Here is a 17,538-nt window from a genome sequence, read left to right as displayed (position 1 = left end):
CTCATCCTGAGTAAGAATGGCACAGTCTGGCCCATATCAAATATAAGTATAATAATATAGGGCTAGATTTTTATATCTTTATTAATGCATGTAGCCCCATTTATTCCAGTAGGGCTACTCACAAAGTATGAGTAGCCAAATGTGGTCCAAAATATATATATTTCAAACACCTTTTTACACCTACCAAGAGAAATTTAAATATAACTGATCAGTCCAGGGGACTCAAACTATTTAAAGTCTATTTTAAAAATCAAACAGGAAACTCATTACTGTCAGAATTCTGGGTACAAAATATACAATGCTTGTATTATAAAAAGCCCCCATGGAAGAAATTTCTCAGCTTTATGTACCTGCCTTCTCCTAAGTGAAAGAGTGCTATATTCTTCCTCTTCTATGAGCACTAAGTGAAACTCTTGACTCTATACAACAGTTACTTAAACAAGAAAAGGCACCCTAGAGCAGCCACAAGTATGTCCACATACCTGCTGGCTGCCAAAGGCACTTGTTGATTAGCACTGCTATGTTGCCTCAAAGGAGGATTTAACAAAAATTCCCTAAGAGGAGTGCTGAAATAAAATGAAAATTATTATTACTGCATTTAATCTCTGACAATTTTGGACCCTGGTTTTGATCTGAGCTCTTCTTTTTTGTCCTTGACTAGACCTGGATTCAAAATCTGAATCCAGCTCTGAATTTTGTAAGTTGACCTCATCTTTATAATGGGCCAAACCAAAATTGCTGAATCCAAACACTGCTTAAATGTAGAAGGGAGGCTTCAATTTTGGGGCCTGAGTCTGTCACCCTTAATCACATTGGGTTGATAGCCCACAGGCTATGCACTGTGAAGCCCTATTTTGAAGGTTGCCTATTGGGAAGTACCTTACTTGTACAGTCCCACTGTCAACAGTGCAGTTAAGGTTGGCAGAATCAAGCCCCCAAGATGGTAAATTTACATAACTCATCCTGGATGCTCCTGGGGGGATACTAAAGTGATCATTTAGGAGTGTTCAAGGTCAACTATCTAGAAACCCAAAGGAAACCTCCAGGGGAACATCAAAGAGTGTGTGAGAGAGTCCCCTTTAGAGAAGGCTTTGCTATGTATAAATCATCTTTTCAGATTAAACCCAGTGAAGCCTGAAAGTGTTTCCCCCAATGGTAAACTGAAAGACCACGTATGAACAAAATACAAAAATCTGTCTGTGGTGCAGAGGTAGCATGAATGCTACTGAAACACTCAATCTGTCCTACCTCCCGGCTGTCTGGCAGCCACTCATTGCTGCTCTGAGGTACAGGATGTCTATCAACCTTCACCTTCCCCCTCCTTTATCATCAAGATCTCCCGCAAACAATCCAGTGACATGGCAGCAGCAGCTGTCCTAAGAGCTGCAGATGGAGAAGAGTAGCCATGTGATAGCAATGAGCTTTGCCTAGCTGTCACAAAGCAGTGAGCTTTAATGGGATACCAATCCATTTCAGTTCTCTATGACTGGAAAACAAAGATACACGGCTAAACAACCAGCTGAGACAGGACTGAACCTAGAAAGCTGCATTACTGTTACAAATAGGGAAGGATCAACAGAACCCTTTCATTCCCGGGTTTCATAAGGACAAACCAGGTGGTGGTGGCAGCATAAACAAATTAATTTACCTTCTAGAGAATTAACCAACTCTTTTCTTACAACCAGTTTTTAGACAGAGAAGGCTAGATGTGACAGAGAAACAATACGAAGCGTGAAAAGAAAAATTCAGTTTCCAAAATTCTTTCAATGTTCATACTCTAAGGCATTGATAATATCACATTATACATTGTGATAAGCATCTTGGTAGTGTCACTTCGATAAGATATAAGAAACAAAACCTGGAGAATTACATGCCACTAATTTTTCATTTAAAAAGGCAGCACAAGTTAGGAACAACTGAAAGTTACTGGGTTTGATTCAACTCTCATTTTGTCTGGGGCAATGCTAGTGTAACTCCAATGATTTATTCCCCCCTCCATTCCATCACTTAACAAGCTGCATGCTGCTGGGTGTATGGTGAAGCCACCTATTTGGAGTTGAATGCCGTGGGAGCAGACAGAAGAAATTTGGGGTGACAGCTTACTGCCTGTACACATAAAATGCCCTTGTAGGCAGGAAAATTAGGAGTCACAACAGGAGCAGGAAGAGTAACAGACTTTTAAGGACCAACCTGTCTCTACACCTACAGATTATCAAATGGCTCTTCCAGAGGGCTAACTCTGGAGTCTCAACTGCTTTCTTCATCTACAAATGTTCCTTTCACCCACTCCATAATCCCACACTCCCAGAACTACTCTGGCACTATCAAAACTGGGAAATTCTTAAGAACATAACACCCATACTGGGTCAGATTAATGTCCCATCTAGCATAGTTTCTTGTCGTTCCACAGTGCTGAAATGCTGATGCCAGATGATTCAGAGGGAATGAACAGAACAGGGCAATTATTGGAGTGACCTATTCCCTGTTATCCAGTCCCAGCTTCCGGCAGTCAGAGGCTACGGACGCCCAGAGCATGGGATTGAGTCTATGACCACCTTGGCTAATGTCCATTGATGGACTTATCCTTGAAATTATCTAATTCTTTCTTGAATCCAGTTATAATTTTGGCCTCCACAACATCCCCTGGCAAGGAGTTCCACAGGTTGACTGTGCACTTTTGTTTCTTTTAAAGGTGCTAGCTATTAATTTTATTGTGTGACCCCTGGTTCTTGTGTTATGTGAAAGTGTAAATAACATTCCCTACTCCCATTCTCCACTCCATTCATGATTTTATAGACCTATCATATCCCCCCCAGTTGTCTCTTTTCTAAGATAAACAGTAGCAGTTGTCTTCATCTCTCTTCATATGGAAGCTGCTCCACACACCCAATCATTTTTGTTGCCCTTCTCTGTACTTTTTCCAATTCTAATATATCTTTTCTGAGATGGATCAACCAAAACTGCACACAGTATTTAAGGTGTGGGTATACCATGGATTTATATAGGGGCATTATATTTTCTATTTTATTACCTATGCCTTTCCTAATGATTCCTAACATTCTTTTAGCTTTTTCCCCCACTACTGCTGCACACTGAGTGGAAGTTTTCAGGAAACTAACCATGACAACTCCAAGATCTCTTTCTTGAGAGGTGACCACTAATTTAGACTCAATCATTTTGTATGTATAGTTAGGATTATGTTTTCCCGTGTTCATTACTTTGCATTTATTAACATTGAATTTCATCTACTATTTTGTTGGCCAGTCACCCAGTTTTGTGAGATCCTTTTGTAACTGTTCACAATCCACTTTGGACTTAACCATCTTGAGTATTTTAGTATTGTCTGCAAATTTTTCCACCTCAGTGTTTACTCCCTTTTCCAGATCACTTATGAACCCTAGTGCAGATCCTCAGGGGACCCTGCTATTTCCCGCATTCCACTGTTTGTAGTCTAAGTATTGGCTGCATTCCCTCTACTTACTGCCCCCAACTGGTTTTGAAGCGGAGTTTATGTTGACATGGATCACGATGGGGGAGATTTTCAAAGGCGCAAATGTGAGTTATGTGCTCAACTTTCACTGATTTTTCAGTGGGATCTGGGTGCCTCACTGGTTTCAGCCTTTGAAAATCTCACTTTAATTTTGATACTGTTGCATCTGAGTTTGATAATTTAGTTTTAGAAATGGGAGAAATTACTGTTTCATCAAAAGCAATCCTAAAATGGCATTTCTAGATATTGCAACATGTTCTTCTGGGATCTGAAGAGAAAAGTACATACCTTGAAGAGGGGAGGGGGACAAAAAAGACCCCCCCTCCCAGCTGCAGTAAAGAAAATATCTAACAGTGGAAAACAAAATTTGGGGGCCTGTATATCAACAATTTGGTTTTCTGTCTCTGGCCTTTTCAAACCATTGTATTGTGATTTTATTATGTTTCTGAACCAGCAACTTGTCTTTTTGGAAATTAGCTATTGTGTGTCGTGGTTTTGTAGATTTAGTTCTGTGAAAGAAAAGGAGACTTATTTGGCTCCTCTGGAGATACTCACAAATGCCACAAAATACAGCTACAAATATTTCCCCAGGGAATGTTTTATTCAGCTGGGAAGCGTTCCCACAAGAAAATCTTTCAGCTGGGCTTGAAATATATTTAATCTTTTTTCCCCTTTCCCCACAGAGACTTAATTCATGATTCTCTTAATGGTAATGCCCTGACTTCTTTTAAAAGAAGTTCTGTGAAGGAAAAGTGGCTTTTTGTGCTAATTATTTTCAGTTCTTAAACAGCCACAATAGAAGAGTCTGGTTAATGTATTCATTGGAGGAATTATTTAAGCTCCATTTCAGTCTCTCATTATAAGTGAACAAAAGAAAAAGTGATTTGCACTCAAGAATTACAGCGTGAAGTGTCCTTCAAACAAAACCACCAGCAACTAACATCTTCGAGAGACATTAGCAATGATGGGGATAAATTTGTAAAGCATACACACGCCTACACTTGACCCACAGTGTTCTGACAAGGGAGAAAGCCAATATGGCCCCATCAAATGGGGTGGCAAAAATGTAGAATGTACAAAAACACACCAGTCCTACTGCTGCCAAGCAACCTTTGCTGGAAAAAATATGAGGAGCAGACTGTGGGAATGAAAGATGAACTAACATAGAAGCAAACAAATTAACGCTACACAACTACTTTTAAATCCTGTTGATTAAAGCTTTCTTCCTAGCAGTTAACAAATCACCATGGAACGTGCAGGTGCAAAAAGGTCCTGTACTAGTCTGCTGAGATTCAGCTTTACAGTTTCACCTATTTTTTAATTTACAGGTACTCCGTAGACAATATTTAGATTTCTTTAAACTCCAGTTTAATACAACAGGATGAAAACTAAACAAAACAAAACAATTTACTCTGCTTTGACAGTGGGAGCCATCCAAGTCTGGGATTCCATCCATGTGTTTCTTGAGAAAACATGCCAAACTGTTATTGTTGCTCAAAATACTTTAGAGGGAGATACATGAATTGCTGTGGGACATTGCCATAGAAAAACCCAAAACATACAACCCAGGGAATTCCTGCTGCCTCTTATCTCAGTGCATTATTATTATTCAGCTTTTCTTAGACAAGTATAAAACCTCGTCATGCTATTCTTAGTCACTTTTCAGAGCAGAAACACATTTTAAAATGTGTGTAAAATGGTATGTGTCACATGAGGAACTAGATCAAGGCATGGTTTGGGAAAGCACTGTGTAAACTTCAAAACACAGCCTTACCAATGTACTTCAGTCCTGACTTGCCACACACCTCAGCCTCCAACCTAGTCCAGGACATAGGCCCTGCCTGCAGAGAGAATGCAGATTACATGGTGGTTTAGGACTGTGGATACATATTTACTTGGGATTAGTGAGACCCAAGTCATTTTTAGTTGTGACCTAATCAAGATTAGTTAATTTTCAGACAATGCTAGAATTAGGTCAGAATGTACTATTACATTGCAGTACACGTTATTATGAATGTAGTTGGGTTACTATATATTTTACTCCACTTTGTTGTTGTTTTTTTAGAGTACTAGGAAATGCCTTTGCATATTAGGCTTGTTTTAAAGATCTGACAAACCATTCAACCTTCAGTCTCACATGAATCATTAAAAATAAATAACCTGATTTAGATGCAATGAAGACATTTATGAAAGGTTTTGTTTCACTGTCTTCTTGTACCACCCAAGTTTCATGTGGAAAATGGAAAGCTTGATCCTCCAACAGTGGCTTACAGAGGTTTTTCCTCATGGCTTTATTTCTCAGCAGAGACCATCATACTATTTTGATTTAAGATTTAAAATCCTTTAGCCTCCTTTTTTGTTGAACTTAGTTGAGATCCTGGAAGATGAAATAATAAGCTGTTCTACAGAAGATATGATCTGTCTTCCTCGAAACTCATTGCACTATATTCTGCTCTCGAAAATAAAACTTCAGAATGATGGATTACAGTTTTACTTTGGGCTGGTGTTTTGATACTCAAGCTTCACATCCCTATGATCCATAGTAGTAGGTCAGTGAACTGCTAGCCAAGGGAGTCAAGAAGTAAGATATACATTTTTAAGATATTCAGTTTCCAATATCTAGGGCGCTACCAAATTCATGGTCCATTTTAGACAATTTCCCAGCCCTAGGATTTTAAAAATTTTAAATTTCGTGATTTCAGCTATTTAAATCTGAAATGTCATGGTGTTGTAATTGTAGGGATCCTGACCCAAAAAGGAGTTGTGTATGTGGGGGGCGGGGGAGGGTCGTAAGGTTATTGTAGGGGGTGGTTGCAGTACTGCCACCCTTACTTCCGTGCTGCTGCTGTTGCTGATGGTGCTGCCTTCAGAGCTGGGCAGCTGCAGAGCAGCTGCTGCTGGCTGGGAGTAAGGATGACATGGTATGGTATTACCACCCTTACTTTAGAGCTGGGCCCCTCAATCAGCAGCTGCCACTCTCTGGCCACCCAGCTCTGAAGGCAGCAGCGCAGAAGTAAATGTGGCATGGTATGGTATTGCCACCCTTACTTCTGCACTGTTGCTGGCAGGGCACCACCGTCAGAGTTGGGCACCCGGCCACCAGCCACTGCTCTCCAGCCATCCAGCTCTGAAGGCAACACAGAAGTAAGAGTGGCCATACTGAGCCCCTCCCCAAACTAACCTTGTGACCCCCCTGCAACTCCCTTTTGGGTCAGGACCCCCAATTTGAGAAATGCTGGTCTCCCCCATGAAATCTGTATAGTATAGGGTAAAAGCACACACACCACCAGATTTCATGGTGGGAGACCAGATTTCACAGTCCGTGATGCATTTTTCATGGCTGTGAATTTGGTAGGGCCCCACCTATAACCCTTCATTTGATTCATTGCAATTAGGTTCTCTTTGCTGCCCACTTTGTTGATAATGAAGTCTACTTTCTTTTAAAATATTCTGGGAAGATATTTCCCTTGAAGACAAGTGATATTCCACTCTACCTTAGATCTGTTTTCTGCTTCATTCTACCTTCTGCCTAGAGTCCAGTTTCTTTTCTATCGCCCCCCCCCAAAAAATTCAGACAAGATTCCATTTGCTCTAGGGATCTCTATTGGGAATCTTCCCATTGACTTTAATTAGCTCTGTATCAGACCCTAAAGTGCATTTTCCCGGAGAAGTTCAATTACTGGCTGTGAAAGTTCCAGATTCTCCTACTGTACTTCTATCATATTAGATGGTACGAAAGGAGAGAACTCAAAATAATGGTATCTTCAGTTTGGTCACTCCTAGGCAACTATAGCTTGTCTTTGCAGTCTTGTCATAGGATTGGTCATCACACCAGTTAACTGATTAAATACGAATGAGAATTCCAACAACGGCCTAATTATTGCAGTGGGAAAATGACTTTTGTTTTCATTGTTTCTACTGAGCAAATCTTATATGTAGTGTTGTTGTAGCTGTGTTAGTCCCAGGATGTTCTCATCCTCTGGACAGATGACAAACTCCCTTAGTTTTCTACCGCCAGTCCATTAAACTCTCTCTGGAACACTCCCACACCAGCATCAACTTCCTGGGCACCATGATCAGTTTCAGCAATGGAACCCTACAGACAGCTATATACAAGAAACCCACAGACCACCACACCTTCTTTCACAGATTCAGTAACCACCCCAAACACACCAAGAAATCTGTTCTCTACAGTCAGGCACCCAGATACCACAGAATATGCTCTGAGGAGAAAGTCTGGGATATACACCTTAACACACTCAAAACCACCGTCACCAAACAAGGACACTCCACCAAAGAAGTAGATCGCATCATGGAATGGGCCACCCTAATACCCCAAGAGAACCTGCTTCAATACAGAAAGAAAACCCCTTCTGACCAAACACCCCTAATTGTCTGACCTACCACCCCATATTGGAACTCATATGGGGCATCATCAAACAACTACAACCCACACTTGATGGGGATCACATCCTGAAAAGTCTTTCCTGAACCCCTCTTTTGGCTTTCAAACAACCTCCCAGCCTCTCCAGCTCATCATCAGAAATAAGCTCCCCACTGACCATGACACACTGACCATGACACTGACTATTTCCACTGCTAAAATGATCAACAACCCCCTCCCCGACATACCTTTCAAAATCCATAGCTCCTACACATGCCTATCACAACAACATGTGGTGTACCTTGTCCATTGCACTAAATGCCCCAATAGCAACCATGTGGGTGAAACCTGACATTCACTATGCTCTCGAATGACCTCACACAGAAAAATAAAAGACAAAAACACCTATGGGTGAAAATTTTTAACAAAGCAATCACTCTATATCTGACCTATCAGTCCTCATTTTCAAAGGAAACATGCACGACACTTTCAAAAGACAAGTCTGTGAGCTTAAATTCATAACGTTGGCAGGCACTCAAAATCATGGTCTTAATAAAGACACTGGATTTAGAGTCTGTTATAACAATCTGTAGCCCACTAATCCCCCTATGACTACAGTGTTGTTAACAGGTCACTTCAACTTGAACGGTCCCTTATAATGTGCGCTAATTACTTATACTAAACTAACTATCCAACCTTATATTTAGCAGTGACATGCAGAGTACCTTTCCCAGACCTGAGAAAGAGCTCTGTGTCGCTCGAAAGCTTGTCTCTCTCATCAACAGAAGTTGGTCCAATAAAAGATCTCACCCACCTTGTCTCTCTCAAATCTTATATTTACAACAGTTTAGACAACTGAAATGCCAATAACTGAGGTCAGAATACAGTAGTAATCCTATCCATATAACCTGCAACTCAGTTTTGCTCTGGTTACACCCCGTTCATTTATGATCTATTTTTGAAAAATTCCATTAAATCTAGGTTAAGAAGTGTTTTTTTTGGATAGGCAAGTAAACAACGGTTAATTTTCCATTATCATGGCAGAGGGTTGTCATATGTATTTTGTGCCCAGGCTGGTAAGTTTTCATGAAAACTTGTACAAGGTTAAAATAAAATTCAGGATTTTTGCATCATTCTGAAGGAATGAAACTTTAAAAGATCCAACATGAAATATTCTAGGGAACTAACTTCATACCATGAGGTAAATATGGTTCATTTGAATCAAGACCAGTTGAAAGACCCACCGTGGCTTAACAACCATGTAAAAGAAGCAGAGAGAGATAAAAAGGCATCTTTTAAAAAGTGGAAGTCAAATCCTAGTGAGGTAAATAGAAAGGAGCATAAACACTGCCAAATTAAATGTAATAAGAAAAGCAAAAAACGAGTTTGAAGAACAGCTAGCCAAAAACTCAAAACATAATAACAAAATGTTTTTTAAGTACATCAGAAGCAGGAAGCCTGCTAAACAACCAGTGGGGCCCCTGGACGATCGAGATGCAAAAGGAGCACTTAAAAGACGGTAAAGTCATCGTGGAGAAACTAAATGCATTCTTTGCTTCAGTCTTCATGGCTGAGGATGTTAGGGAGATTCCCAAATCTGAGCCCGTCCTTTGTAGGTGATGAATCTGAGGAATTGTCACAGATTGAAATGTCATTAGAGGAGGTTTTGGAATTAATTGATAAACTTAACAGTAACAAGTCACCGGAACCAGACGGCATTCACCCAAGAGTTCTGAAGGAACTCAAATGTGAAATTGCAGAACTATTAACTATGGTTTGTAACCTGTCCTTTAAATCAGCTTCTGTACCCAATGACTGGAAGATAGCTAATGTAACACCAATATTTAAAAAGGGCTCTAGAGGTGTTTCCGGCAATTACAGACCGATAAGTCTAACGTCAGTACTGGGCAAATTAGTTGAAACAATAGTAAAGAATAAAATTGTCAGACACATAAAAGAACATAAATTGCTGGGCAAAAGTGAACATGGTTTCTGTAAAGGGAAATCATGTCTTACTAATCTATTAGAGTTCTCTGAAGTGGTCAAACAAACATGTGGACAAGGGGGATCCAGTGGACATAGATTTCCAGAAAGCCTTTGACAAGGTCCCTCACCAAAGGCTCTTACGTAAATTAAGTTGTCATGGGATAAGAGGGAAGATCCTTTCATGGATTGAGAACTGGTTAAAAGACAGGGAACAAGGGGTAGGAATAAATGGTAAATTTTCAGAATGGAGAGGGGTAACTGATGGTGTTCCCCAAGGTCAGTCCTAGGACCAATCCTATTTAACCTATTCATAAATGATCTGGAGAAAGGGGTAAACAGTGAGGTTGCAAAGTTTGCAGACGATACTAAACTGCTCAAGACAGTTAAGACCAAAGCAGACTGTGAAAAACTTCAAAAAGATCTCACAAAACTAAGTGATTGGGCAACAAAATGGCAAATAAAATTTAATGTGGATAAATAATGCATATTGGAAAAAATAACCCCAACTATACATACAATATGATGGGGGCTAATTTAGCTACAAGTAATCAGGAAAGAGATCTTAGAGTCATTGTGGATAGTTCTCTGAGGACGTCCACACAATGTGCAGCGGCAGTCAAAAAGCAAACAGGACGTCAGGAATCATTAAAAAAGGGAGAGAGAATAAGACAGAGACTATCCTATTGCCCTTATACAAATCCATGGTATGCCCACATCTTGAATACTGCGTACAGATGTGATCTCATCTCAAAAAAGATATACTGGCATTAGAAAAGGTTCAGAGAAGGGCAACTAAAATCATTAGGGGTTTGGAACGGGTCCCATATGAGGAAGAATTAAAGAGGCTAGGACTTTTCAGCTTGGAAAAGAGGAGACTAAGGAGGGATATGATAGAGATATAAAATCATGAGTGGTTTGGAGAAAGTGAATAAGGAAAAGTTATTTACTTGTTCCCATAATATAAGAACTAGGGGCTTCCAAATGAAATTAATGGGCAGCAGGTTTACAACAGATAAAAGGAAGTTGTTCTTCACACAGCACACAGTCAACCTGTGGAACTCCTTGCCTGAGGAGGTTGTGAAGGCTAGGACTATAACAGGGTTTAAAAGTGAACTAGATAAATTCATGGAAGTTAAGTCCATTAATGGCTATTAGCCAGGATGGTGATAAGGAATGGTGTCCCTAGCCTCTGTTTGTAAGAGAGTGGGATGGATGGTAGGAGAGAGATCACTTGATCATTACTTGTTAGGTTCACGCCTTCTGGAGCACCTAGCATTGGCCACTGTCGGCAGACAGGATACTGAGCTGGATGGACCTTTGGTCTGACCTATATGGCTGTTCTTATGATGGAATTTTTAATGTTTCCTGCCAACAATAAAACTGGTTTTCATAACTGTTGAGTAATCTTTTTTGTTCTGTACAATATGTGGATGTAGTTTTTTATTTTATGTATGTTTACGATGCTGGACATATCTCTTTCTCTCTACATTTTTGGTATGCTGAAACTCTGTCACATGTTTTTGTTCATGAAGTGAGTTGGATCACACTCTTGCAATCAGAATCAAACTGCTCTCTGATCTTTATGCGCTAAATATGGAACTAAACAGTTTCTGTAATTAACGTAAGTGGGGGATATTCGACATACATTAGCAAATTGTGGGCCAGATCTTTAGCTGGTGTAAAGCAGCACAGCTTTAAGTCAGTGATTTATACCAACTGAGGAACCAAATCAATACCTGCTTCCTCTGAAACTAACTCCTTCCTTTTAAAAAAAAAATCATTTGTAGAACCATTGTTGAGAATGTTCAAAAAGATGACATCTTGACATTTTTTTTTTAAATTTCATCCCTGTGTTTCTTCTTGGTGGCGGTCACTTACTAAAGCATTATGGCATACGTCCCACCTTTTGCAGAGATCATGTTTCCCCAGGAAGAATTCTGTCAGACAGGTGCACAACAGAACAGGACCCACACAGCCCCCAGGGCTCGTGCTGCATGCCCTCCTCTCCATGTCCAGCCAGTAAGCTCAGCCACTTTCTCCACCTACCTTCAAGCAGCTATCATCTTCAAAGCACCATCATGGTCTGTCCTCCTCAGCCACATTATAGGGATGTGCAAAAAGAATACTCCTTGCACCCTTCTCCCTATTGTGCAACTATGCAAGGATTAGCCATAAGCTATCCACGTAGTATCAGGACAACAATTTCTTGGAATGCCAATAGTACTGCTTCTGTAACAGAGTTACCGGAAGTTTGTTTTTAACATGCAACTCTCAGTTTCAGTAGATGATGCTTCAGAGCATTTTCAGAGATTGATAGATTTCTGAGTCCAGAAAGCACCATTATGATCAACTAGTCTGACCTTCTGCATAACAAAGACTAGAGAATTTCACCCAGTAATTCCTGCATCAGGCCACCAATGAATTCGGCATCGTTCATCAATAACTTGTGGTTGAAGTAGCGCGCATCTTTTAGAAAAGCATCCAAAATTGATGGAAAGACTCCTAGGGGTCTCAAGACACATCTCTCTTGTACGGGTCTCGTGAGCAATGTAATCTTTTGCATTCATTTAAGAATACCGTATTGGAGACGGCCATTTTATATGGCTGTTCTCTCCTTTTCTCATCCTACCTGAACTAGAGCTAGTTTCCTCCTAAATTTGACAGTGAAAGAAACACAACATAAACTGAGAAAAAGTAGTGTCCAGCAACCACTGAGAATCAGCAGGAGAGTACCTCTTTTATTTAAGGTTATGACAGAGAGGTGAGCAGAATTCCACAACTTGGAAATTCTGGAAAGAGACAAAGACCATTAAAAAAAACCTGAGGAAACCCTTAGGAAGCTAGGAATTTGTGCAATATGGACTGTGCTGTGTCCCAATTTAGCTCTAGGGAATTAAAAATTGATTCATTCTGAAGACTCAGACTGAAGTTGTTGGAACTGTAAGCTACCTGTGTAAAACAGATGAATTTATTGCATCTATTCAAAGCTCAGCATATATTCCAAAGTAAAATATCTTGATCTGGAATGCTAATAGCTTTCAGCTCTTCTCCACTTATTACAATTCAAGGATAGAGTGCAGAATTCCTTGCTAGCATTTGCTTTCAAAAAACAAAGGATATACGTGAGCTACCAGAAAAGCTATGTGAAGAGAAATTACTCATTTGATTGAAATCTCTTGGCAGTTTAAGTAGGATTCTTCAATATTTCTGATGGTCTTAGGCAACACATCTAGCTAATATGTTTATCCTGTGTAGCTTCATGTTTCATTAGTTTGACAGGACATTCCATAGAAACAAGTGTGCAAGTATTAAATATGCAAATAGCTAAACATTTTGGCAGATATAAAATGTCTTGCTTCATCAGCACTGAGGGTGCTCCTCCCACCTCCTTTCCCAAAGCACAGGGTGATCAGCTTATTAGGTAGGTAAGAAAGTCCCAGTTTCCTGGGGTGACCCATGGTGTCACCTATCCACTTCCCATGATAGCTAAATCCAGATTTTGCCCGCACACCAAACACAGACGTGCTACCTTACTGCACTGTAGGATTTGGAAGGTCCATACCCTCACTGGGCTCACCTTGCTGAATATGAAACCGCACAGGGGACACTCAGGCAGGAAAAGCCAGGATGACTCTAGAGAGGAAGGCTGGAGCAGGACAGGAGTCATTGGGTGAGGGATTCTGGAATGCCTGGAGGAATGAGTGGCAACCCTTCTACTCATCCCTGCCCAGTGGTAAGTCCCTAACCTAAATGCTTTCAAAGGACACAATCCAAACCCCAGGGAAGTTAATTCCAATCCTGGTTCAAAGTCTTTCCATTAACTTTAGCTGGCTTTTGATCAGACTGATATGCATATACCATGGATGTGTGTGCATCTCTGTGCCCCCCTAGTGGCTAATCCACATAAAAGGTTTACGAACTGCACCAGTTTCTAGCTATCTTAATTTAGTCATTTCACTCAGTAGGCAGAGGCTCATGCTTTTAGCACTGATGGTCTGGAAATCCAAACCTTTTTGTTAATGCAAGAATGACTTGTTAGAAAAGAGGCATGCAATGTAGGGCTTGAACTCATAACTCTGGGATTAAGGGTCCCATGCTATCCTGACTCAGCTAATCAGTTATACATACACATGTGTACATCAGTGACCTTCACATGCTCTTTACCTAGGTCTTTAGCTTTGAGAAACCTATTGCTTCCCTACTTTACAAATTTCACACAGAGAGCTTGCATCCCAGATCCTGAACATCAACACTGCAATTTTATAGCCCCACAACCCAAGACCAAGTCATATGACATGGGCCAGGTACACGTTTTATTGCCTGGCCCATAGACAACCCCCACCATAGAAAAAATATGCAGTTATTATAATTCAGGATAACAAATGTCATGATTCATCCAGTCGCTATTAGAAATCAGTTTAAGACCTAACAGGAAAGGGAAAGGGGGCGCACAGATTATCCCACATCTGCAGGTCTCTTACACCTTCCAGTGGAGCATCTGGAACTGGCTACAGACGGAGGCAGAATGACCTTTGGTCTGGATCCAGTCTGGCAGTTCCTGTGTACCATTAAGAAAGCTGTGGGAATGGTCTGAAGTTTCTGGTGAAGAGCACTGACTTTGTAATTTTAACAGGAACTAAATTTCACATTAAGTTAATGGTGGCAAACAAAACAGTTGTTTTATATAAAGGGAGAAATTCTATAGTTTTTAGAATCTTTTTAAGGAAAGAGAACAAAATAGAGCTACACAGACTCTAGTATTTTGTACTGAATAGAAAAAAAACACTCATTGTGGAGCAGATCAAAATGATTTTTACATCTCCAAATCTTCTGGTTCTATTAAAAAGAGAAAAAAATATAACAAAGGAAGACTGTCATTTGTTCAGAAACACCTTTTTACATGGATCTGTTTTTCTTTCATTTCTGCTGAAGAAGAAAAAAAATTACCTTGAAAACACTACAAATTAGTTAACCCAAAGAATGTCTGAATTTACCAATCACTAGGCAGTAGTTGAAAAAAAACATGAAATTATAAAACTAAGAGCTCCAGGGTTTAAGGTGGGAATTCTTAATAAGAGATTTTTCTTTTGTTGGGGTTTTATTTCAGACTGTCTTCTGGGTTCCCTGTAGCAACTGTGCAACCCCCAGGGGATAAATTCTACTATTACAGAGTAATGAAATGTTTCCTGAAAAATTCCACCACCAGTTTTATTACCATAGGCCATTCTAACAATTTCTCTCCATGCTCAGAGATTTACAATTAAACCATTGGGGACTTTGGTCCAAACTGGAGTCTTACACTCGTTTGTATGTATGACATTAACACTTCCAAAAAATATCCTTCTGTATCACCACCCAACTGAAACCAAGTAAAACATGAGGGAAATAGAAACAGGGAAAATGGAAAATTTCCTCACTGTTTTCCGCAATTTACAATCCCGTGTTTTTCTTTTATAAAGTGAATTTAGTAGTAATGAACAGACAATATCCATGGTGAGTGAAGTCGTCGATCCCTCGAGGTAGAGAATGAGCTCTTCCACAGGTTTTACTTTTCATGGGTCCTTTGGTGACTGAAGAGACTGATTCTTGAGCCACAGGCTCGTTGGCAGACATTGCAGGTAGTGTTGAAAGACAGAGTTGGCCTGCGATTGCTGCGTGACAGTTGTCTTTCCTTTCTTTTCTGGCATTTTTCCGTGACCAGGGCAAGGCTATTTTCCTCAAAAGTGGACGTTCCCTCTCTGACAAGTCTTCACCAGTTATCCGTATCCTGCTGTCTCCCAGCACGTGGTGTAGATGCCACATCTCTTGATGTTTATCTTGAGGGTGTCTTTAAAGCATTTCTTTTGACCTCCCCATTTCTTTTCTCCTTTCGTGAGTTGGGCATACAGTAGTTGTTTTGGTAAGCGTCCATCAGGCGTGTGCACACAGTGTTCGCTCCACCTCAGCTGGTGCTGGATAATCAGGGCCTCAACACTGAAGATGCTGGCTTCTGTGAGGATACTGACATTAGTGCGATGATCCTCCTGCTTTATGTTGAGGCTCTTCCATAGAAAGTGCTAGTGCTGGCGTTCCAGGTTTTTCAGGTGTTTTCTGTAGGTCACCCAAGTCTCACAGCCGAAGAGGAGAGTTGGGATTACCCCTCCTTTATAAACTAAAAGTCTAGTGTGTGTTCTGATGTTGTGATTGTTAAACACCCGGCGAGACAGTCTGCCAAAGGCAAGGCTGGCACAGCAAATTCTGTGCTGAATCTCGATGTTTATATCTCCCCTCTGTGAGAGATGGCTGCCAGGATAGGCAAAGTATTCTACATTTTCCAGTTCTTCTTTGTCAATATACATCTTCCTTGCTGTGTCTGACGATTGACCAAGGACTGGTTGGTGGAGAACTTTTGTTTTGGCGATGTTCAGAGTTATCCCTAGGCTTCTGTAAGAATCAGAGAAGGAATTAAGGCAGTGATGGGCAACTTGCAGCCCATCAGGGTAATCTGATTGCGGGCTGTGAGACCTTTTGCTGGGAGCTGCAGGGAGCTGTGCCTGTGGATGGTCAACATCAGCAAAATGTCTCATGGACCGCAATCAGATTATCCTGATGGGACACATGTGGCCCACAGGCCGCAGGTTGCCCACCACTGAATTAAGGGCTGTTTGAAGATCCTCCTTTGAGTGTACAACTATACCACAATCATCTGCATACTGGAGTTCATTTATTGTTGCCAATATTACTTTAGTTCTGGCACTGAGACGAGAAAGGTTGAAGAGGTTGATGTCAATCTGATATTGGATGCCAATGCCCTGTGGTAGATGGTCTTGGGTTAATGTTTTCATAGCTGCTAAGAAAATGGAGAAAAGGGTGGGTGCCCGTACACAGCCTTATTTTACACCAGTTCAGATGACAAAGGGCTTAGAGGTGGAGCCACTGCACAGGATGGAGGCAGTCATCTGGTCATGGAGAAGTTACAATGAGGATAAATTTGCTTGGGCAGCCAAACTTTGACATGATTTTCCAGCGAGCCCCACGGCTGGCAGAGTCAAAGGCTTTGGTCTAGTCGGTAAAGGCCATATACAGCTCTTGATGTTGTTCTTGACATTTTTCCTGGATCTGCCTGGCTGCTAAAATGATGTCAGTGGTGCCTCATGATGGTCTGAAGCCACAGTGGAACTCGGGAAGTACTTCCTCTGCAAGAGGGAGTGGGCAATTCAATGAGATTCTAGCAAGAATCTTTGCAGCGATGGAGAGGAGGGCAATGCCTCGAAAGTTGCCACGGTCGGCCCTGTCTCCCTTTTTGAACATGGGGACCATGTTAGCATTACGTAAGTCAGCAGAGATTTCTTCGGTGCACCAAATTTTGAGGCGCAGCAAGTGAAGCTTGTTAGCCAGTGAAGTAGTCATTCATCGAACAGTTACAACATGGGAGACCCTCACTGCTCACCAGCATGCTTCAAACTGACCTGAAAGAACCTGTTTCAGGAGTGAGAAGAGCTCATTCTCCATCATGCCTTGTCAGTCCTTGGCCTATCTACAGTATGACCGAGAATAACAATTGTCGTCATGTCACGAGATGGGCACCTGCTAACTACACTCACTGCCCAGTGGCAACAGAGTGACTGAGTACCGCACATAGTAGTACACTTGACATCTCATTGCTGCTAGCCAGAAGCCCAGAATTAGGAGTTAAGGA

General features: G+C 41.0%; 1 protein-coding gene across 3 annotated transcripts in view; it reads right to left on the bottom strand.

Annotated features, from left to right (window-relative positions):
- Positions 1 to 17,538, bottom strand: part of ADAMTSL1 (ADAMTS like 1) — a 674,175-nt gene that overhangs the window by 491,686 nt on the left and 164,951 nt on the right. The gene's annotated exons all lie outside the window — the stretch shown is intronic.

Source organism: Chelonia mydas, chromosome 5 (assembly GCF_015237465.2).
Source record: "Chelonia mydas isolate rCheMyd1 chromosome 5, rCheMyd1.pri.v2, whole genome shotgun sequence".
In the NCBI taxonomy this organism is placed as follows: Eukaryota; Metazoa; Chordata; order Testudines; family Cheloniidae; genus Chelonia; species Chelonia mydas.
Note: the sequence above shows the minus strand (reverse complement) of the source record. Positions and strands in the feature narration are given on the sequence as shown.